The sequence below is a fragment of the Papaver somniferum genome, unplaced genomic scaffold, assembly GCF_003573695.1.
Source record: "Papaver somniferum cultivar HN1 unplaced genomic scaffold, ASM357369v1 unplaced-scaffold_125, whole genome shotgun sequence".
Lineage (NCBI taxonomy): Eukaryota > Viridiplantae > Streptophyta > Magnoliopsida > Ranunculales > Papaveraceae > Papaver > Papaver somniferum.
In genome coordinates this window covers 20,084,844-20,109,092 of record NW_020621603.1, presented here as the reverse complement: position 1 = coordinate 20,109,092, position 24,249 = coordinate 20,084,844, and the positions used below count along the sequence as shown (strand labels likewise).

At 37.0% G+C, this 24,249-nt stretch overlaps 1 long non-coding RNA gene across 1 annotated transcript; it reads left to right on the top strand.

Annotated features, from left to right (window-relative positions):
* Positions 1-23,191: 23,191 nt before the first annotated feature.
* LOC113331558 lies at positions 23,192-23,944 on the top strand. The gene is made up of 3 exons (XR_003351019.1): positions 23,192-23,333; positions 23,453-23,473; positions 23,590-23,944. It is a non-coding gene; the product is annotated as an uncharacterized LOC113331558 (long non-coding RNA).
* The last annotated feature ends 305 nt before the right edge of the window (positions 23,945-24,249 follow it).

Sequence of the window (24,249 nt, the reverse complement as noted above, 5' to 3'; positions counted from 1 at the left end):
CACATGAGATAATCCATACTATGAAGAGAAAGAGAAAAGGTGATAGTTATTTAGGTCTAAAACTTGATAGGTCGAAGGTATTCGACAGGCTTGAGTGGAGTTTTGTTATTGATGTTATGAAGCGTACGGGATTTGGGGGGAAATGGTGTGCACTCATTTATTAGTGCATATATATAACAGAGATCTCAATTTTACTCAATGGAGCTTCATGTTCTCCATTCAAACCCACTAAAGGTATACACCTGGGAGATCCAATCTCTCTGTATATGTTTATTACAGCCATGGAATCTTTCTCTCGTGCAATGTTTGCAGCAGAATATTCTAATCCAATCTTGAAAATATTAATAATCTCCGAGAGATACTTCAATCATTCAAAAATACATCAAGTCGGCATCTAAACTATCAAAAATCAAGCATTACTTCTCTAAAGGACTCAGTCAATATGATGTTGATTCTATTGTCAATATCATTGAAGTCAAGATAATGGATCCAGACGAGAAGTACTTGGGTATTCCACTTTTTTTGAATAAGAAGAAGAAGGTATCTTTCAACTTTCTAGTAAACAATATGCAAAAAAGATTAAGTGATTGGTGTAGAAAAATGCATTCTCAATCTGGAAGATCAATCGTAGTGTGGTTAGGATCAAGTTATTTAGTCAGTGATGGGGAGTAGAATTCTCCAGAAGAGTGAGTGACTACTTGGATTAAGTTACTTGACAAAAATATGGCCGCTAAGATGGCAATCATTTGGTGGCACTTAGGAAAGGACATATGCAGTGTTGCTGCATACTATAAAACAACTTCTCTAATGATGTTTCTTCTGTTTGCATGCCTATAATACTATTCCATTTATCAAACCCTTTAAACTCCTATTCCACTTTTGGGTGAGCGTCCCCGCCCCCTTGAAAATTCTCCGTTCCATTTTTTCTCTGATTACGTGGTGAATACCGATTTTTTTCCTGTTTCTTCACACAATTCTTCTGCAAAACAAAAGAAAAAACCAACAAAAAAAGAAAAAGTCTTTCTCATAAACCAAAAAAAAAACAGGAAAGAATACATGAGAGAAAAAAACCCTAAAACCAAGAGATTGTTTCCCTGTCTTTTTGTTCTTCATTGTTCCTTGATATGTTCTGATTGTTTTTTTTTTTTTTCTGATCGATCATGTGTTTGGATTATTCAATATAAAGAAGAGATGAATAGCCAAATCCATGTATTGGTAAACCCTAACGACTACCGGTTTCTGATTTTTACTTTTCCTTGATTTTCACTAAAAAGGTATGAGCTTTGACTACAAAACCCTAACCCTGTTTTCCATTTTTACTGTCTCATTATTTTCTTTTCATTCACTGGATTTTTAAGTTCTTTATATTTTGATAAGATTATTGATTGATTTTATTTTATCTTATTTTGCAGAAACAGTTTACCCTTAAACACTCATCACCTTTCATTTTCGCCTCTGTTCTTAAGAAAAAAAGTTAAACCTAGAAAATCACATGTTGCCTCCGTTCTCACTATTCGTCCTCCTTTTCTTTCTGATGTGTTCACTATTCTTCCTCCCTTCTTCCTAATGCGAGAGTAGATGGTTTTATTATTCAGGTATGCATTCGTTTCTATAGCCTTATTTATATGTATTTTTCTTATCTGATTGAAGTTATTTTTCCTTTTCCTATATTGATCGTATTTATTGAAGTTGATTTAAATGTAATGTAATTGAAGAGGATTTTGGATAGATTAAAAAATGGCTCCTCAGGATATCTAATAAGATTAAAACAATCACATGGTGTTTTTTTTTTTCCAAATGGGTTAAAGCAATCAAAAATCTGCAATCAAATGGGTTAAAGCAATCAAAAATCTGCGAGGATTTTGGATCTATACATTGTACTGCGAGTATTTCTCATTGAGGAAGCACTCTGAACATGCTAAATACACCTCTGTCATTTGTTATTCAACTGAGTTTAGCGCTCCTGTATGTGGATGACAAGTATATCTGGCATCTTTGGGTTCAGAAGCATATACTTTCTCATATTTTTTCAATTACCGCATTTGTTCATTTTCAAAAGTTTTTACTAATTTTAAAGTTGTAAGCACTTGATAAAAGCTTGCTCTTTGGCATTTATGCACACTCATTGCTAATTGTCATGTTACGAAGTTGCCATCATCTTCACTTTTGACTATTTTATAGTGCACAATATGAAACTATCTATAAGACATGTGGTGTTTCTCATTGGAAACGAGAAGTAAGGTGAGACTTATCCTTGAATTTGGACTGTCGTCAAACCCATATGTATTCCAACAGCTTAGTCAGTCAGGTATCATCACTGACAAATCCAAATTGGTTGCACCTCTTTGTTTGATGGCCCCACTGTGCTCTGCAAATTCTTTTACGTGTTTAAATTATTTTTGCTTATAACAGATTAGGGTCAGAGAGAAATAGAAAATAGTTTGGGCAAAGAAAATGTTAGTAATACGTGCTTAATCACAAAATGTCACTAATTTATTCCGTGAATACGCAATATCGGACCTTTATTTTTTTGATATTCTATAAATTACTAAAGCATATAAAACTTATTTGCAGATCAAATTCAAATTTGGTTTCGTAATTTCATTACCTCTAACGGGAGTTGCTGCAACGATCATTCCAATCCTGCGTGATGTGGAGTTTTTAATGAGCTTTCAGTGTCAGTTCCTGACTAAAGGATTAACTATCTTTGTTTTGGAGGTATCCTTTGAGAATAATTTTCAGAAATTCTAGAATTGATTTTACGTTGGTTTCCGCTTTTAGTTATTATACACTTGTATTTCACTTTTTCGGTTAAACTTAATTGCTTGATCTATCTTATGGAATGGGTACTTCAGCTTATTCATATTATTAGGGCCGGCACCCCTAAAATAAAGAGAAAAATAAACTATGCTTCTAGGTAACAACAAAGGGCAATCTGTGTCATTTGTGCCACTATCATTCCTTAGCTGATTTTATATATATACTTTATTTATTTCAGAAGCTTCTTTCATGTAATATGTCAGATGCACCTGTAGGGCTATTACAGCAAAGTGCATGTTGCACCTACTAGAGCCTCTCAATGTTTTTCTTTACTCATCACATCACTTTTAAGGTACATGTCTCAGGATTAATTCACTTTCATTTTTACAATGTTCAGGTGCTTCAATCTTTGTTGGCTGACAAAGCAAGTAATGCCGGAGCACCTGATAGAATGCTAGGTGAAATTCGAGGGGAATTCTAGGTGAGAGATTCTTTGAGAAATCTCTAGGACTTCATTTGTGTCTTTTTGTTGGGTAATCATTTTTCTCGAATGTAGTAGTACAACAGTCATTTGTTGTACAGTGACTGTAGTAGGGGGTGGCTTGGGGGTGCTCCAGCCACCCCTAAGTCTACAAAAAACACTCAAAATAAAATTTTTCCTTTGTGTTTTCCATAAATTTTTTTATTAGTCCCGTAGAAATTTAAAAATTAACCCATAGTATGTTTTTAACCCACCTAGACTTGGAATTCTGCTTCCGTCGATACTGGATTTAAGCATGGATGTACCACTCAGGAAAATGATTGTTAATTGTTATCAGCATCTTTGTGAAAACAACTTATCAGGTATAGTTTCAGGCTTAGGAAATTTTTCTCCTTCTAGATAATATTGATAGAAATTTTAAGTTTTGCAAGACACGTTTGTATATATTTTGTCTAACATGATCTATTTAACTACGCCATAGGAAGTGTATTCTGATTCCAAAAGTTGGGGTCCCATTCTGTTTTGAAAGTTGCTTAGTGAAGGTAGCGTCTGATCTAACTTGCATTTCCACGACGCAAGTATACGTGGCTGGATTGCATCTGAAATGCACATGATGATCCAAAGAAATGTACATTTCTCATCGTCCCTGTGGATGTATACGTGGTTGGATTTCTTTTGTTAGATGGTTGCGCCATTTATTCAAACTCGCATTTCTGTGTTTTCTTTTTCTTCAATGGAACGAGTTTCAATCCATCGTATTTGTTTCTTCATGTGCAGGTTCTGTATTTTTTAGGCAAAAATCATTTGGAAATGGTTCCAAGGCCTCCTCTTGCTGTTTTGAGAGGGCAGAAAGATTACATCTGTTAAGGCGGAAGTAAATGAATTTTAGGAATTCAATCACTTTCTCTAGAGTGCAACATCTGACTCAAGAATAATGGAAAAACCTGCTACTGGAATATGGAACTCATCATGGTTCCTTGGAACCTCATAGGCTCATACGACGTGGATGTTGAGGCAGACACAGAGTTTAGTATTTCCATTCATCAATTTTGTAACTATGTGAGAATGGAAAATCTATTCTTGAGGTACAATTTTGAGTTGGTATGTACCTGCTTGCTTAGGCATTTGTCTATAACTGTCGTAGCTTTCCATTTTGAACATTGCATCTCAAATACTAGCTCAGGTAACAATCTTTTCTTGAAATTCTTTTTCTTCTATATTGAGTACTTGCTATCTTATCTCAAATGGAAGAGCACATGGTTTTCAACCATGTAGATGTACGGTTCGACTCCCACAGATGGCATTCTTATTTGAGTAGGCTAAAACCTTACATGATTCCGATGACAATATTAACTCTTAATTAAAAGGGGCGTCATATATATCATTTTTGGTCGCGTAATGGTCGGGCAGTCCCATAGTGCATCGAGATTATTCAGATTTACATAACGAGCCTTAGACAAGAAATTAAGGGTAGCAATATTATGTTTTTGTATGGTTGAAATGTCTTAGTTAATAATTAGTTAATCATCACTAATTTGCCTACATGTTTTATTGTATATAACAACAAAAGTGTTAACGTCATGATACATACAGGAAGACAAAGCAGGCAATACACGATGGATCAACTGAAGTAGAGAAGAGCAGGCTGCTCGAGCAAAAAGCTCATCAAGAAGTTGTAACTATGTATGTAAACCCTGTCTTCCAGTTCACCATTATCAACAGGCTAATGTTGAAAGAGGATACCATCATTGTTCTACTAGATATTGATAGGTGTCTAAAACACCTTGATATTTATCTATTGTTTATGTTTTCTGTGCTAAGTTTTCTTGTAAATTATGTATCTTATGTTGGCTTTTGAGTGTTTAGGTACTTTGGAGTCATTTGGAACAAAAGAAGAAGAAACGTCGCTTAAAAGGCAAAAAGGTGTAAATGTTGTTGGAGGCGGAACTATTACTCATTATTTGCTTCTATTTCTTCATCTCTAGCTGAAAAGCATGTCGGCTTTAGTGATGCAAGTTCATATGTCTGAAAAGCATGACAACTTTAGTGATGTGTAAAATTGAAGAGAAGAAGTGGATTTGAGAAGTAAGAGACGGCTGCTGTTGGTAGAAGAATTCAAGGGAAGAAAAAGCGCCAAAGTGGATTGTATCCGTGCACGCGGCTAAAGCTCATTGGAGGCCAACGACATTATCAGCGAAGCTGGAGATAAAAGAGAATTTAATTCTCTTTGTTGGATCAGGAAAATACAAGGGCATGACTTGAAATGAAGCTTGTGTGCTGGCAATATGAATCATGGTTGCTGAACGTCTGAGACAGTCTAAAGTTTTTGACATGGGCTTAACAGCTAGGCAGTTACAAGCCTGGAAACTTGTTGAAATAAAATAGTGTCAGAAGCCCACTATATTTGTTAGTGGAAGTTCACCTCAAGGGCAGCACACGTGTGCACTCAAGATGGGCGGAAAATTAGGTCTTAAACAAGTCGAGCAAGTTCACTTCTTTCGTCACCAGTTAACAAACAAAGAAGGGGATAGAAGATAGTTCAGCTGAGTTATGGGTTGAGGTGAATGCTTGCAGCTATGCAGAAATTGGTGTTCCAAATACAGATCTAAGTGTGGGTGTCGAGTTGAGAGTAAGCTACAGAATGAGATGAAAGCATTGGTGGTGGCTGATGTGGAAGGAGTGTGCAAGTGTTGGTGTTGAGAAGATAAATTGCAGTAGATCTGAAGGTGCTTGAAGTTTGCGCATGAATTGCAGGCCATTTGTTGTTGCAGATGAAGAACAAGGAATGGGTTTGGCTTGTGTTTCGGGGATGAAGTTGGGATGAATTTAAGAAGAATTGCAGCATTGCAAATGGAGCAGGGAAGAACTGAAGCTGCAAGAGTAGGAACGGAGCCATGACCGGTCAAAGATGGTGCAGCACAAGGTTCTGGCTTGTGCAATGGCCTGTAAAGATCACATAACTGACTGGGTGCTTGACTCAGTATGAGTCGGGGATTGACCCGAGTTCACTCAGTTGACCCGACCGAGCTGACCCGTTGACCGGTAACCGGGCGGACTTGCCGGTCACCTGAGATACTTCTCCGACCACTTTTCCGGCCAACTTCCGGCGGTGGACCCAGTTTTTCGGCGACATATTTTTGGGATAATTTCTACATGAGTTTTCCTCACATATGGGCTTGGTGGATTTTATCTAATGGACTTTGAAGACTTGGACCTAATTTTGGAACAAGAGGAGCTATAAAGGAGGAATTTTCTACAACTTAGATATCACGTATTATTCTTGGAGCTAAGGAGAAAGCCGCTTTTGTTTACACAACTAGGATTTGCTTTCGTATTTATTTTTCATCTTCTTTATTTGATTATTGATTATGATGAACTCCATAGCTATGAGTAGCTAATTTCTTTATTATTGGTTAAGGATGTAGTCCTATATCTAAAATTTGTGCTTGATTAATGTATTAGTTTTCTCTCTTGATTATCGTTCAAATCTCTATTGTTTTAATAATCACATGATTGATGTATTGTGATAGGACTTAGATGTTTGGTTAGTTAAGTGGCCGATTAATTTAACTTGCATTCTTGTCCATACCTATTTTAGGGTTTTCATCAAGCGATAACCCCGAATACAAGAGCATGATATGATTACGGTTTGTAGTGATACACTTTTGTAATCATATGTAGAGTTTGACCTTTGTACGAATTTTGATGCGCAATGTATGACAATTACATTGATTAGCCTATTTCCAAAACTCAATGCTCCTGGGAATTGAACTTAATTAGCGCAAGGCGTTAGATTATTCTTTAGGTAGAATTCACATACGCAGCTCTAATGTGTATGTTGATGAACTTAGGAAATTAATAGATTATCTTGCTCTCTTGATTCTCTAGGCTTTTGATAATAAAAGAGATTAAATTGTAATTCTAATCATGTATGCAAGCACTTGTTTAAGATAGAAGATGAACTCCTTGACCAATATCTTTCTCTCATTGATTACATTCTACTATTTACTTTGCTTTTGATTTACTTTTATTGCTTACATAAAAATCAGAAATCCCCCCCAGTTGGTTACTTTAAGAAAATTGAATACATAATAACTACAATTGCCTCTCAGTGGAAACGAACTCTTTCTTATCATATACTTTAGGAATGTGAAATTATTTTTGACGCATACGACAGCGATCAAATTTTGGCGCCTCTGCCGGGGAGGCAGACGGATAGTTATTAAGTTTTTAGTTTCTTATCATCATTTCTGCTTCCATATTTGATTTTTGTTTCTTGTTTCGTTTTTCTTACTTGTTTGTGAGAATTGTTTTTCAAGTACCTAGTCCTTGGCTTCTAAAGATTGGAACTATCCAAGGTGCGGGATAGCTACTCGAAGAGGCACAATACTCCAACCAAGTCAGGACGCAACGGAAGAACAAGAATTAGAAGTGGAAGAAGAGCTACAACTAGAAGAATACAAAGAGGTTCCATTTGTAGAAGAACCACTAGTTGAAGAAGAAGAAGAAGAAGCAATGGGTGATGCAAATCGTACACTCAAGGACTTGGATTCTCACAAGTTGGATACACAACAATGGTGTATTCAAACAAAATCTACTTTCGATATCCAGTCGGGGTTGCTTAGAGAATTACCAAATTTCCATGGCATGGTGAATGAAGACCCAAACAAGCATCTTATGGACTTCCACACTATTGTCATGGCCATGCTTCCAGCGGATACTGATGCGGATGGTGCAATGTTGAAAGTTTTCCGATTCTCTTTGGCGGATAGTGGTAAGGATTGGTTGTATTATTTGCCTTCCGGAAGTGTCACAACATGGAATGGGTTGAAGAAACTCTTTTTAGAGAGATATTTTCCAGCATCAAAGGCTACTCAAATTCGCAAGGATATTTGCGGGATGAAGCAAAATGTGGGAGAATCTTTATATGAATGTTGGGAACGATACAAGAGATTGGTGGCAAGCTGTCCTCACCACCAATTCAGTGACGCTATATAATCCAATACTTCTATGAAGGACTCCAAACAAGTGATAGGAATCTTCTTGACGCTGCGAGTGGTGGTGCACTAGTGAACAAAACGGTGGCACAAGCTAGAGAGTTGATTGAGAACATGACAGCGAACTCGCAACAATTCTTGAGTCGTGGTTCGGATGTGCTTCTTAGGAGAGTAAATGAAGTGAGCGAGGTCGAAGAACTTCGTCAACAAATGGGTAACATGACAGCAATGATGCAACAAGTTGCATCCGCGTTGATACCAAAGTCTCTTCAAGGGTATGAAGACCCCAATGAACAAGCTAATGCTGTCTTTCCAAATCAACAAAGACGGTATGATCCATACTCCAACACTTACAATCCGGGATGGAGAGATCACCCCAATTTTAGCTATGCCAACAAGCAAGGAGCGGTTCAGCAACCTACTTTCAACCGTCTGAGTGGATTTCAACCACAACAACAACAATTTCAGCAGCAACAATTTCCACAACAACAACAACAACCTCAAAATCAGGGGTCAAATATGGAAGAGTTGTTGAAATCTTTTATGCAAAGAACGGAGAGTACGGTTAAGGAGTTGCAAACTCAAGTTGTTTCTATGGCTATTGAGTTGAATCAGTTGAAGGCACAAAATGGTGGGAAACTCCCTTCTCAACCTATCAACCCAAAAGAGGGTGTCAATGCAATTACGTTGATAAGTGGTACACAACTTGTGCAACCCGAAGTTACTGATTCGGGCGAGGTGGAAACACCAAAGGAACCTGTTTTGGAGGAGAAAAATGTGGATTCTCCCCAAACTTCTGAGGTACCTATTTCTAACTCTAAAACTCTGGTTTCTACTTATGTTCCTCCTATACCTTTTCCTCGTAGATTTGCAAATTCCAAGAAGGCGAAACTAGAAAAGGAGAGTTTAGATGTTCTCAAGAAGATCCGTGTGAATATACCACTCATAGATGCAATCAAGCAAGTTCCAAAGTATGGAAAGGTGTTGAAGGACTTATGTACCAATAAGTAAAGGCTCAAAGGTAATGAAGTGCTAAGTGAGGGGGAGAATACTACGACAATCTTACAACACAAACTCCCATTTAAGTGCAAGGATCCCGATAGCTTTGACATTCCCGTCACAATTGGTAACACCACATTTAACAAAGCTATGTTGGACTTAGGTGCATCCGTTAATGTTATGCCTGCATCTATGTATAACTCACTCGATCTTGGTCCTCTTAAAAAGGCTGGAATTGTATTGCAATTAGCCGATCACTCTAATGTTTACCTAATGGGTATTGTTGAGAATGTTCTTGTGCAGGTTAATCAACTAGTATTTCCAGCTGACTTTTGCGTGTTAGAGATGGATGAAGGTTCACCGGACTCATCTCTTCCATTGCTACTTGGGCGTCCCTTCATGAAAACGGCGAAAACCATTATTGATGTGGACAAGGGAACGCTAACTATGGAGTTTGACGGAGAAATAATACGTTTCAACATTTTCGAGACGACGAGATATCTTAGTGATGTCCACTCTTGTTTCTCCATTGATGTGATGGATACATTGGCGCAACAAATGTTTGAGTTAAATGGTGTTGATACTTTGGAAACCGTGCTCACTACACCCATTGATAATGGTTTGGAATATGTTGATGAGATTAAAGAAACCATTGGTTCTCTTGACTCATTACCGGAAAAATCTGCACTTAAGAATATTTCATATGCTTCTTTACCTTGCAATGATGAAAAACTTGTGCCTTCTATTGTTGAATCTCCAAACTTAAAATTGAAACCTCTTCCAAGTCACTTAAAGTACTTGTACTTGGGTGATAACGAAGACTTACCTGTGATTGTTTCTAATGAACTTAGTGAATTACAGGAGCAAAAACTTCTAAGGGTGCTAAGGAAGTACAAGACGACCATAGGATGGATAATTGCCAATATCAAGGGTATAAGCCCTGCCGTTTGTATGCACAAGATCCGTTTGGAGGACGATGCAAAGCCTACAAGGGAAGCACAAAGTCGTTTTAACCCTCCCGTGATAGAAGTTGTGAAAAAGGAGATACTCAAGCTTTTGGATGTGGGTGTTATCTACCCCATATCCGATAGCAAGTGGGTAAGCCCGGTACAAGTGGTACCAAAGAAATCAGGGGTGACGGTGGTGGAGAATGACAATAACGAACTTGTCCCAACTCGTGTGCAAACCGATTGGAGGGTTTGTATTGATTACAGAAAATTGAATGCCACCACTAGGAAGGATCACTTTCCATTACCTTTTATTGATCAAATGCTTGAAAATTTAGCTGGACACTCTTACTATTGCTTCCTTGATGGCTATTCAGGTTACAATCAGATTGTGATAGCGCCAGAGGATCAAGAGAAAACCACTTTCACTTGTCCTTTCTGTACTTTTGCTTATAGAGGTATGCCTTTTGGCTTATGCAATGCTCCATCTACCTTCCAAAGGTGTATGGTAAGTATTTTCTCAGAATATATTGAAAACATAATCGAAGTCTTTATGGATGACTTTAGTTTCTTTGGTGATTCATTTGACCTGTGTTTGCACAATTTATCATTAATCCTTGAACGATATGTTGAAACAAATCTTGTGCTGAATTGGGAGAAGTGCCATTCATGGTAAATCATGGCATAGTTTTAGGCCATATAATATCTTATAAAGGCTTGGAAGTCGATAAATCTAAGATAGACCTTATTCGTGCTCTAAACCCTCCCACTACGGTGAGGGAGATACGCTCTTTTCTTGGTCATGTAGGTTTTTATCGTAGATTCATCAAGGACTTTTCCAAGATAGCATCACCACTTTGCAATTTATTGCAAAAAGATGTGGTTTTTAACTTTGATGATAAGTGTGTGGCGGCATTCAATCGTTTGAAAGAACTTTTGATTTCAGCCCCTATCGTTAAACCACCGGATTGGAGCAAGCCTTTTGAGCTCATGTGTGATGCAAGTGATTATGCGGTTGGTGCGGTGCTTGGGCAGCATGTTGGGAAGATACCTCATGCCATTTATTATGCTTCTAGGACGCTCAATGAAGCCCAAAAAAACTACACAACCACTGAAAAAGATTTATTAGCTCTTAGGTACTTGCTTACAAAGAAAGAGGCGAAACCGAGGATCATACGATGGATTTTTCTCTTGCAAGAATTTGATATAGAGATCAAAGACAAGAAAGGAATTGAGAACACCGTTGCGGATCACTTGAGCCGTCTTGCTGTGGACAAGGAAGTTATCCCATTGCGTGAAAGTTTCCCGGATGAGCAACTATTCTCAATTGCCTTTGGAGAACCATGGTACGCTGATATTGTTAATTACTTAGTGTCTAAACAAATCCCAAAGAACTTGTCTCGTGCTGAGAGGGATAAACTTAAGAAGTTAGGAAACCAATACATATGGGATGATCCATACATATGGAAACATTGTAGTGACCAAGTAATAAGAAAATGCGTTCCCGAAACAGAATTTAATTTTATCTTGTCTTTTTGCCACTCATATGCTTGTGGAGGACACTTTGGGAGCAAGAGAACCTCTCTCAAGGTACTAGAATGTGGTTTTTATTGGCCAACTTTGTTTAAGGATGCGCATGCATTATGTATCACATGTAATAGGTGCCAAAGAACATGCAATCTAGGTGCCCGAAATCAAATGCCACAAACTATTATTCAATTTGTTGAGGTTTTTGATGTATGGGGAATTGATTTTGTGGGCCATTTTGTCAGTTCTAGTGGGAATTATTATATCTTGCTTAATGTGGATTATGTCTCGAAATGGGTGGAAGCTAAGGCCACCCCAACTAATGATTCTAAAGTTGTTTCAGATTTTGTGCAAGCAAATATATTTGCAAGGTTTGGAATTCCAAAGGCTATAATTAGCGATGGAGGTTCACACTTCAAAAAATGGTTCTTGCAAATCTTGTTAAGGAAGTACAATGTGTCGCATAGGATTGCAACACCCTACCATCCACAAATAAATGGACAACCCGAGGTTTCTAACCGGGAGGTGAAATCCATTCCTGAGAAGACGGTGAATCCAACAAGGAAAGATTGGAGCATGCGACTTAATGATGCTTTGTGGGCGTATGGAACCGCATACAAGACGCCTATTGGGATGTCTCCCTTTAGGCTTGTGTATGGTAAACCTTGTCACTTACCCGTGGAAATTGAGCATAAGGCGTTTTGGGATATTAAACAATGCAATATGGAGTTGGATGGTGTTGGAAGGAAAAGGAAGTTGCAACTCCAAGAGTTAGAGGATATTCGCAATGATGCATTTGAAAGTTCACGGATTTACAAGGAAAAGACTAAAGCATTTCATGATAGTATGATTACAAAGAAACGATTTTGCATTGGGCAGAAAGTGCTTTTGTTTAATTCTCGTTTGTAATTATTTCTGGGTAAATTAAGGTCACGTTGGATTGGACCTTTTATTGTGACTAATGTGTTTTCTCATGGTGCAGTGGAAATTCGTAGTTTAGCTACAGGAAATGAGCTTAAAGTGAATAGGCATCGGCTGAAACCATATTATGAGAACTTCTCTTCGGAAGTCGTGGAAGGAGTTAACCTTGTGGAAGTACTCCCTCTGGAGGAGTGATTGGAGTTGCAAGTCGGGATGACGACTTTAAACCAAGCGCTAAGTGGGAGGCAACCCACCGGTTTTGTATCTTTATCTTTTTATTTGTAATCATTTTATCTTTGTTTTTGCATATCATTTGCGGAATTTCCCACCTTGAACTTTACTTTGAATGACTAAATTTTACATTGAGGACAATGTAAAGCTTAAGTGTGGGGGAGCATTTCTATGTTTGTATAATTAGTTGATTTGATGCCTTTAGTGAAAAAATTAGGAAAAAAACAAAAAAAATAGAAAAAGAAAGAAAAAAAAGAAAAAAAAGATGATAAACTCCAAAGTCTAGCAACTTGTGCCTTACACTAATGGAAACATCGTGGTTGTAGGAGTTGAGGAACCCATTAGTAGAGTCTATTCATATGAAAACGAACAAAATATAAGAATAAATAACATGTTAGTTGTCACCATATCTCGGAGTCGTCATCATATCACGTTCTATTTTTATTTTTTTCCATATTTATCTATTGTTTCTCTAATTGAATTGGTGGGGTACGAACATCGTATTGTTATCACTGCTAGGATGAAATAGAGTGATTGAGTTACTAAAAAAGAAAAAGAAAAAAAAAGAGACCGACCAATTGACCAAAAGGAATAAATATGACACTTGGATAAAGCAATATGTGTGTGTTCTCCCTGTCTGCGTCGCTTAAGCAAGCATGGAGTGCAGGATCCAAGGGAACTATCATGTAATCTGCTGACAAGAAACATGCGCTTGGATCCACAAGATCCAATCATGATGTCAATGAAAAAAAAAGAGAAAAAAAATTGAAAAAAGGAAAAGAAAAAAAATATTATTATTGTGTTGAATAAAATCGATCACTGGTTCCCTTGTATATGCCAGTGAATTAATCTAGAATTAAGTTTGTCGACCGCTGGTTCCCTTGTATATGCAAGTCGTGTTGATATTAGTATTCAGGCCAGTAGCTCAATCCAATAGGATTTTTAGGTTTGTTTTGGCAGTGACCTTCAGACAGATATGAGAAACACCGTTCACCTTAGTCAATAGTCCGCCACCATCTACTTTCTATATCCATTTTCTTCATCTTTTCATGTGATTGTGGTTGTGTTCAACTTTCTGATAAAGTTATATTACTAATTTATGAATTGGATTTGAAAGTGGGTACTTCCTCCTGTAATCATTGATAGTATGCCAAGTACAAAATGTTTAGTGTCATTCATAGATTCTTCACAGGGAGTTGGAATTTGGAGTAAAGGTTTTGTAGGTACACCTCTTGTAAACCTTCACGAGACTAAAACTCGTCCACCAGGGACACCTAGGGGTTTAAAGGCTTGTTATTTATGCTAAGAGTAACCGTAGCCTCGACGAGACTGAGTTGTATGTATCTTTTAGAATTATTTGGTTTGATTTGCTCGAGGACTAGCAAAGTCTAAGTGTTGGGGAATTTGATAGGTGTCTAAAACACCTTGATATTTATCTATTGTTTATGCTTTCTTTGCTAAGTTTTCTTGTAAATTATGTATCTTATGTTTTCTTTTGAGTGTTTAGGTACTTTGGAGTCATTTGGAACAAAAGAAGAAGAAACGTCGCTTAAAAGGCAAAAAGGTGCAAATGCTGTTGGAGGCGGAACTATTTCTCATTATTTGCTTCTATTTCTTCATCTCTAGCTGAAAAGCATGTCGGCTTTAGTAATGCAAGTTCATATGCCTGAAAAGCATGACAGCTTTAGTGATGTGTAAAATTGAAGAGAAGAAGTGGATTTGAGAAGTAAGAGACGGCTGCTGTTGGTAGAAGAATTCAAGGGAAGAAAAAGCGCCAAAGTGGATTGTATCCGTGCACGCGGCTAAATCTCATTGGAGGCCAACGACATTATCAGCGAAGCTGGAGCTAAAAGAGAATTTAATTCTCTTTGTTGGGTCAGGAAAATACAAGGGCATGACTTGAAATGAAGCTTGTGTACTGGCAATATGAATCATGGTTGTTGAACGTCTGAGACAGTCTAAAGTTTTTGACATGGGATTAACAGCTAGGCAGTTACAAGCCTGAAAACTTGTTGAAATAAAAAAGTGTCAGAAGCCCACTATATTTGTTAGTGGAAGTTCACCTCAAGGGCAGCACACATGTGCACTCAAGATGGGAGGAAAATTAGGTCTTAAACAAGTCGAGCAAGTTCACTTCTTTCGTCACCAGTTAACAAACAAAGAAGGGGATAGAAGATAGTTCAGCTGAGTTATGGGTTGAGGTGAATGCTTGCAGCTATGCAGAAATTGGTGTCGCAATTACAGATCTAAGTGTGGGTGTCGAGTTTGTAGTAAGCTACATAATGAGATGACAGCATTGGTGGTGGCTTATGTGGAAGGAGTGTGCAAGTGCTGGTGCTGAGAAGATTAATTGCAGAAGATCTGAAGGTGCTTGAAGTTTGCGCATGAATTGCAGGCCATTTGTTGTTTCAGATGAAGAACAAGGAATGGGTTTGGCTTGTGTTTCGGGGATGAAGTTGGGATGAATTTAAGAAGCATTGCAGCATTGCAAATGGAGCAAGGAAGAACTGAAGCTGCAGGAGTAGGAACAGAGCCATGACCGGTCAAGATGGTGTAGCACAAGGTTCTGGCTTGTGCAATGGCATGTAAAGATCACTCAGCTGACTGGGTGCTTGACTCGGTATGACTCGGGGCTTGACTCAAGTTCACTCATTTGACCCGACCGAGATGACCTGTTGACCGGTGACCGGGCGGACTTTGCCGGTCACCTGAGATACTTCTCCGACCACTTTTCCGGCCAACTTCCGGCGGTTGACCCAGTTTTTCGGCGACATATTTTTGGGATAATTTCTACATGGGTTTTCCTCACATATGGGCTTGGTGGATTTTATCTAATGGACTTTGAAGACTTGGACCTAATTTTGGAACAAGATGAGCTATAAAGGAGGAATTTTCTACAACTTAGATATCACGTATTATTCTTGGAGCTAAGGAGAGAGCCGCTTTTGTTTACACAACTAGGGTTTGCTTTCGTATTTATTTTTCATCTTCTTTATTTGATTATTGATTATGATGAACTCCATAGCTATGAGTAGCTAATTTTTTTATTATTGGTTAAGGATGTAGTCATATATCTAAAACTTGTGCTTGATTAATGTATTAGTTTTCTCTCTTGATTATCGTTCAAATCTCTATTGTTTTAATAATCACATGATTGATGTATTGTGATAGGACTTAGATGTTTGGTTAGTTAAGTGGCCAATTAATTGAACTTGCATCCTTGTCCATAGCTATTTTAGGGTTTTCATCAAGCGATAACCCCGAATACAAGAGCATGATATGATTACGGTTTGTAGTGATACACTCTTGTAATCATATGTAGAGTTTGACCTTTGTCTGAGTTGTCATGCGCAATGTATGACAATTGCATTGATTAGCCTATTTCCAAAACTCAATGCTCCTGGGAATTGAACTTAATTAGCGCAAGGCGTTAGGTTATTCTTTAGGTAGAATTCACATACGCAGCTCTAATGTGTATATTGATGAACTTAGGAAATTAATAGATTATCTTGCTCTCTTGATTATCTAGGCTTTTGATAATAAAAAAGATTAAATTGTAATTCTAATCATGTATGCAAGCACTTGTTTAAGATAGAAGATGAACTCCTTGACCAATATCTTTCTCTCATTGATTACATTCTACTATTTACTTTTCTTTTGATTTACTTTTATTGCTTACATAAAAATCAGAAATCCCCCTCAATTGGTTACTTTGAGAAAATTGAATACATAATAACTACAATTGCCTCTCTGTGGAAACGAACTCATTGTTATCATATACTTTAGAAAAGTGAAATTATTTTTGACGCATACGACAGCGATCAGATATTATTGCTTCCAGAAATAAAACAAGTTTAATTTCCTTTATTCATTCGTATCCACCATACATTCTACATGTTTTACAGATAACTAATAAGATACTACAATGATATTACTGATGATGACCATGAGACGCGATTGGTCTTGGAACCCTCATTGCGTCCACTGCTACCAGCACCTTTTCAAGGGTATATTTAAAAACCTAAAACATCAAATTTTAACAAAAAATAAGTAAAAGCCTTTACAAGATCCATTTAAAAAGACTTTATAATTTAATTTGCAGGGAACCGTTAAGCGTGGTTGTTCTATCAGTGGGGAACAGTAAGTGTGTGTTAAAAGAATGGGAACCAGGCCAGTCACTATTGGTTGTTGATTGATCAGGAGGAGAAGCTGTTATTATCACCGTAGTCAGGATTGTGTTTCCACACACAGAAACAGAAAATGAATGATGAGCAGCGATGGTTGACTGAGCTATGGTCGGAGATCATTATAACGATGATGTAGCAGTGGAGTTGGGGTAATTACCAGCTGAAGAGTTCAAACCTGTTGTCACTGTGATATTGTAGCTTCTTATGGTCTCTTCCAGCAGGTAAATTAACCCACCATTCAAGAGTGGTCCTATATGATAGAGACATGTTATACTTGGAGCAGAGGGTGTAATGCAGCCAAACCTTGGCCAGGATGGTTGTATGGTAATGAAGGCAAGTGTTATGTTATTAGTAATAAAAAAAAATTGTAAATTTTTTTGTATATGTTTCTCGGAGATCTCTTTCAAATTCAAATAGTAACTAAAACATGTATAGTACTGTTAAAGCCTTCTAACAGTTTTATGACTCTCTTTACCATCTAAATTCCTATATAATGTGCTGAATAGAATCTTCTAGAGTAGCAAAGTCGTAAATAAAATTTGAGTTACGTTTCATAAAATTGAATTCTCACAGTGTTACATGCACAGTCATATAACAGGAATTTTCAAATGTCTGATTTCTTACAAATCTGTGGTGATATTCAATTATTCTTCTCAAATCGAGGCGAGGCGAAGCCGAGCCACACCAAATCAAATCAGGACGGACGAGGCGAAGCCGAGCTTTACTAAATCAAAAATATGGTTAAAAGAAAAAGATGCCCGATTCGTAACAGACATGGACCAAATAATGGTGGATGGTTTTCGGTACACACCCGGCACAGAATCTAGTTCATATATAAATGGTCTCATCCTCAAGGAGATTTAGTTAAAGTTAATACAAATGCTTCTTTATGTCATATAACTAAGAATGGAGGATATGGATTAATTTTTCTCGATTTTGCGGGGGGAATATAGCTTCAGCATGTGCAAAGTTCAAGGATGCATCGGGGTTAGAACTGCTAGAGAGTCTTGCTATTTTGGAGTCTGTTAAGCTTGCATTACAGCTGAAGATACTAAATGTAGAGGATGTAACTGCCATATGGAGACAACAATGCATATACTTCTTGATTGTCCTTTTGCAAGAGTAGTGTGGTTTGGATCAAGTTATTTAGTCACTGATGGGGAGTAGAATTCTCCAGAATAGTGAGTGGCTAGTTGGATTGAGTTACTTGACAAAAAGATGGCCGCTAAGCAGACAGTCATTTGCTGCCACTTGCGGAAGGACATATGCAGTGTTGTTTTCAGTAACAAACACTCAACACCTCAACAACTGCTTCATACTATAAACAATTTCTCTAATGATGCTTCTTCTGTTTGCAGTCCTAGGAAAGCAAATACTATTATTTCATTTATTCATATATATATAAATGGTCTCCTCCTCAAGGAAACTTAGTTAAATTTAATACAAATGCTTCTTTCTGTCATATAGCTAAGAATGTAAGATATGGACTAATTTTTCGAAATTTTGCAAGGGACCATTTAGCTTCAGCATGTGCAAACTTTAAGGATGCATCAGGGTTAAAACTGTTAAAGAGTTTTGTTGTTTTGGGGTATGTTAAGCTTGCATTACAGCTGGGGCATAAGAAGATTATTATTGAAGCTGATTATTTATCTCTTGTCCAAACTGTCCATGGGGAAGAAACTGAAGTTCCTTAGGAGTCGAGAAGAATAATTGATGACATATTGTTTCTTTTATCGTCTTTTAAATTTTGGTCATGTAAGCACACAAATCGTTTAGCCAATAAGTGTGTAGATAAGTTAGCAAAATATGCTCAAAAAAAGAATTACTCAAACGCTTGGTTGGGTGATCCTCTTAACTTTTTGTTAAACTTCATTCAACACGATAGTGTTTAAGTAATAAATCAATAGCTTGGATAAAAAAAATTGAAATTAAAATACATAACATAACCTTGACTATTGAAGATGAGTTTTGGGAAAAGGGTCTTATTTAGGCTTAATAACTTGGATAAAAAAACTTACATTAAAATACATAACATAACCTTGACTATTGGAGATGATTTTTGGGAAAATGGTCTTATTTAGGCTTATGTTTGAAAACCCAACAAATGGAAATCTACAATGAACTCCACGTAGGATTTTTTTGACATAATAATTATCAGGGGGAAATGTAATTAGGTAATTTTATCCACATTAGACAACCTTCATCCCACTATTATGATTAAAAGAAAAATTTATAGCCACAGCTAATCTGGATATACCTCGATAAGGAAAGGGATAATTTATAAAGTACTCCCGTTTTTTTGACCTTATTTTTTTGTTACCCCCGTTTTTACAAATTTTCTAAAGCACCCCAGCTATTTAGTTTTCCATCCCAGTTAGTCAACACTAGTTTACTTTCTTTAAATTTTACTTATTTACCTTTTACTTGTTAGTACGTTAACCTTCTACATCATTTTTCCAATTTGTCGAGCTCGGTTCAGGATCGTGTTATCATTTTCGGGTTCGTTTCATCATTCCCTGAAAGGGTTCATCATTTCCAAGTGTCTTGGGGTTTTGGTTGGTGAAGAATCAATCTTCTACAACATTTTTATGGTTAGTCGAGCCCGGTTCAGGGTCGTTACACCACTTTCAGGTTCGTCGAGCCTAGTTCAGGATCGTTACACCCGCATTCAGGATCGTCGAATCATTTCCTCTCTACCAAGGAGATGTGTTCGGGGGTAAATAGGACTTTCAATAGGTAAGATAACTGCCACCTAGTATTTAACTGAATGGAAACTGTTACATGAAAAAAATGGTCGAAAAAATGGTACTTTATAAAATTTGTAAAAGACAGGAATACTTTAGTAGGTTATATTTTCAAATAAGGGTACTTTATGAAATATCCCACAAGGAAACTATCACATCCTTATTCTATTTAGAAGATTTATTTTCCTTCAAAATTACATAGGGAACTACAAATTTTAATCCTCACAAAGCTATTAATTTTGATCGGATATAAGCAGCCATTGAAGTGTACGAATCTGTTAGGAGACATTAGCACGCACAAATAATCGGAAAATATTTTGCTCTAGCACTGCTAGATCTAGCAGTATTAGGGTTAAACATGTGACATTTCATGATGTCATGTAACTCATTGTTTAAGTATGGTTGTATACCATTTTAACGATTTTTTGTTGTTGCTGCCAAAATATTCCGCCGGCCGTATGTTTAACTAACTGTTTTTATCTTCCCTCGTTTGTAGATGGGTATGTAAAACAGGATTTTAAGTTTCATCGTTCTTCTTTACATTGCAGTGACTGCACTCGGTCGAAAACATCATAACTAATTGGTTTTAGGAGTGAAAGCCACGCGCCATTAATTCACAACAAATTGAAAAAGAAACGGTAAATTCTTATCACAACCCAATAAGCACCAGTAACCAGCTCTATGTGTATGTGAATGGACTTCTTAATGAATATACTAGAGGAATCGATGAATGGGTGGAAAGTTACGTTGATGAAGATGAATTATAGTGGCGTTTGAAGTTGGATAAGAGAAAATCAAAGTGAGCCTATATATTAATGTATAGCTATAACTGATTGTACACTCCCCCCACATGACTTAACTGTAGCTTCTAATGTGTATGAAGCAATCTAGAGATTGATTCCAGAAGTAATGAAGATGAGTAATGATCATTACTTAGAAGACGCAGGAGATGAACGAAGGCGAGATAACATAAAGGCAAAAGAAGGAAAAGGTCACTTGACAATTATTGTTAGTTTTTTCTTGGCTTCTTGAACTGCTATAATAAGACCATGAAGAATATAAAATTATCACTTATTGATATCGATCAAAATTAAATCAAAACCTGTATCGAGAACCCTAATTAGTTTTTGATCATATTTGTGGGTTATTATATTGATTTCAGTTTGCCAGTTTGCATGATTTTATCCTGATTTTCGCAAATAAAAACAAATTTTTTTTTCGAGATCGAAAAAGAAATATGTACACTGCGGTTAGATCTCAAAAGGTAAACTATTGGATTACCGCTCTTTATGGGGCTTAGACTTCCCCCTTTAAAGAGCCACCGTGAAGAAATGTTTACGAATCTCGTGAAAAACCACGATGGTGTAGTTACAGGGGATGTTGGCCAGCTAAATGATAGCGGGTAGTAGTGCGGTTTGATTCTCAAGTACATTGAGTTGTGTCTGTTGTTGTCAATACTCTTTGTACTTTGAATTTCTATTGTTTTAGCTTTACCATTATTTTGTTGCTTTTTCTAGAGCTTTTTGCTCTCTCTTTTAGTTGTATGCGCCTGCACATGGCTTATGTGCTTTTGAATCTATTCTCTTGATCGATCAAAAAATGAAAAAGAAATATGTACAGACTCACAAGCCCGAGGCTTCTTACAAATTGAGGTCTCAACCTAAAATACGGCTGAATATTTTTCTTAGTAAAAAACCCTGTTAAAAGATAACTGTGCATGGTTTAACCGTGGTTTAGATCCTAGTTAGCAATTCGGGATTCGGCAAACGTACGGAACGGCAAACGTACGAGTATTATACGGTTTTGTAAAATCCAGATTCGGTCCAAAATTCGGTCAAGGGGACGTGATTCGTCAGTAATTCGGAACGGCATACGTACGTGTATAATTCGATTTATAAATGTGAGTTCGGTTCTGAAAATTCGGTATCTATATATAACAAATAAGTTGTATTTATAAGGTCATAGACCAATTTTTATGCATATGTGTGAGTTATTTAAAGAAAAAATAAACTTAATATGATGATATTAATAATATATACAACATTAGTTATCCAAGAGGACGTCGTATGGTGGTTTAGATGTTTGGTTAGTGAGTTTGAGATCTCTCTCACCTTCACCTTCAAATCTCTTCAGTCGTTTTTGTTTCATAAAAATTACAACACCTCTAATATTCGGTCGTGTATGCTCGGAAGGCAGTAAAGCCCAAAAAGTGGAGTCTTTGAAAAGTAAAAGCTAAAGAATTTATGGCGAATTAAGCGAACGTATCATTCGGAATACGTAAAATTCGTGAACGGTTCGCGAATAATCCGAGAATGCCACATAATACGCGACTTGGGTTCGGAGTTGCAAACGTACGCGAATAAAACGGTAAAATTCGTGATACGGAAAAATTCGCGAATGATTCGCGAATCATTCGCGAACTTACTAACTAGGGTTTAGATGACCTCTTAAAATGCCACATGTTTAACCATAATGCTGCTAGATCGAATATGATCTAGCAGGGCTAGAGCAAAATATTTTTCCAAATAATCAATCTCAAAACACCAACTGGGAAGGATAACGATTACGTGAGGCTGACTTTCACAACTAGCGACTGGCCGGTGACTCTTTCCACGCTTACTGTTAGGATAACGATTACATGAGGGCCCGCCTTATGTCTTAGGTTTAGTTCCAACTCAAGTTAACCTCCCAAAACACGTAAGGCTGACTTAGGCAATAGTAAAAAAAAGTCTTCTAATTTCCTAGTTTTCTTCTCCTTTCTTTGTATTTCTCTCCCAACTAAGGTGAGCCTTGCACGACAAAAGTAATCGTTGAGAATTTGATGAAATAAAATTATTTACGACAAGGACATAAAGAAATGAATCGGACAGAGTTCAAATCTTAATTACACCCATTTCGTTTTGTATGAAAGGCATATATTCTGGTGCCTTATTTTACTTAGTGTCAGACAAGTGAGGCTCTACAGTCTGAAATGTTGTCATGTGTGCACATTTTAATCTATTTTTAAGTTCTTCAGCTTTAAAATTTTATTTCCCATGAATAGTAGCTTCATTATCTTTGGGTCGGGTCCGTGGGGAGGACCCTATGGAAAATTCAACAAAACACTCGATTGCAAGAAGTTCAAAAAAAAAAAAAAAAAAAAAATTGCACAACTCGACTGGATTTCGTACCCACAGATCGCACCAAGTCTTGACAGAGAAAGTGACAGTGAAAGCAGTGACCGCACTTATCTACAAGACTTTTGATTAATAAACTGATGGAATCGGTATTACTTGAGACATAAATTTGATTGAAAAGGTATTACCCGAGACATATATTTCAGCGGTGAGGATTTTGACGCGTGTACGGTGAACAATCAGTACTATTATGCTCATTTGCCCTATAAATAGGATTTACATGGTTTCATTTTAAAATATAAACACACTAAGAATTATCTGAATTCGAAACAGAGTCAAATTTCTTAAGTTTTCTACTCAATCTCATACTATCAAAATGGCTTGTGGATGTGGTTCTTCTTGTGCCTCTAACTGCGGCTGCGGGTAAGATCTTGTTTTCTTTCTTCACTAGTCTTCTTATTAGCTTGTTATGTACATGGTCGCATCATGCATTAATTGAAGATTGTGATTAATACTTTTCTTCCTTTTCCTTTTTCTTGCAGATGCAAGTCCGCTGCTAAGGAGTATGATCTCAAACCCAAGTTTCTTCCATGACTTATTTGATAACCTGTGCTTTTATCTATATATATATTTCCACTAGAAGTCAATTAACATGATAATTCTTTTTGCATGGGTGCAGAAACCTCGAGGGAGGATGCAAGTGTGGAGACAGCTGCTCATGCACCGATTGCAAGTGTTAATCAAGAAAATGATGAAGATCAGGGATTTTTTTTCCCATGTCGAAAGTCCCTGACATCATTTTATCATGGCATGGTTTGTACGTGTCTTTGATGTTAGAATAAAGTAGCTGTCAATAGCAAATACTTGAGCTCAAGTGTTGTTATGGCTACACAGTGTTCGTATGCGCAAAACAGGAAAAAGAAAGTGTTGCGTTTTGTCGTGTAAAAGTGGTAATGGGAGATGTTTCACTCCTGTTGATTTCATAATAATATTTACGTCTACCTCTTTGTTTGGAGGATTTGAACTTTTATCAATCTTTTCAGTCCCTGATTAGAACTCCGCCTATCTAGTAGGGTTTGGAAAATCCTAAACTTCATCTATATAAAAGGGACGGAGGGAGTAGCAAATTTAGAGAAACAATTTGTGGCGCGTTTAAATTATCAGAAGCAGAAGTCAGAAGCAAAAAATTCAGTTTGGATACACATCCAGAAGCTGTTTTTTGACTTCTACAAACAAAAATGTCAGAAGTTAGTTTGTGAACATAATTTCAAAATGACTTTTAGAAGAAAAACAGTCAACCATTTGTGAAGTATTTTTACTTTTGACTTCTGCTACTGAT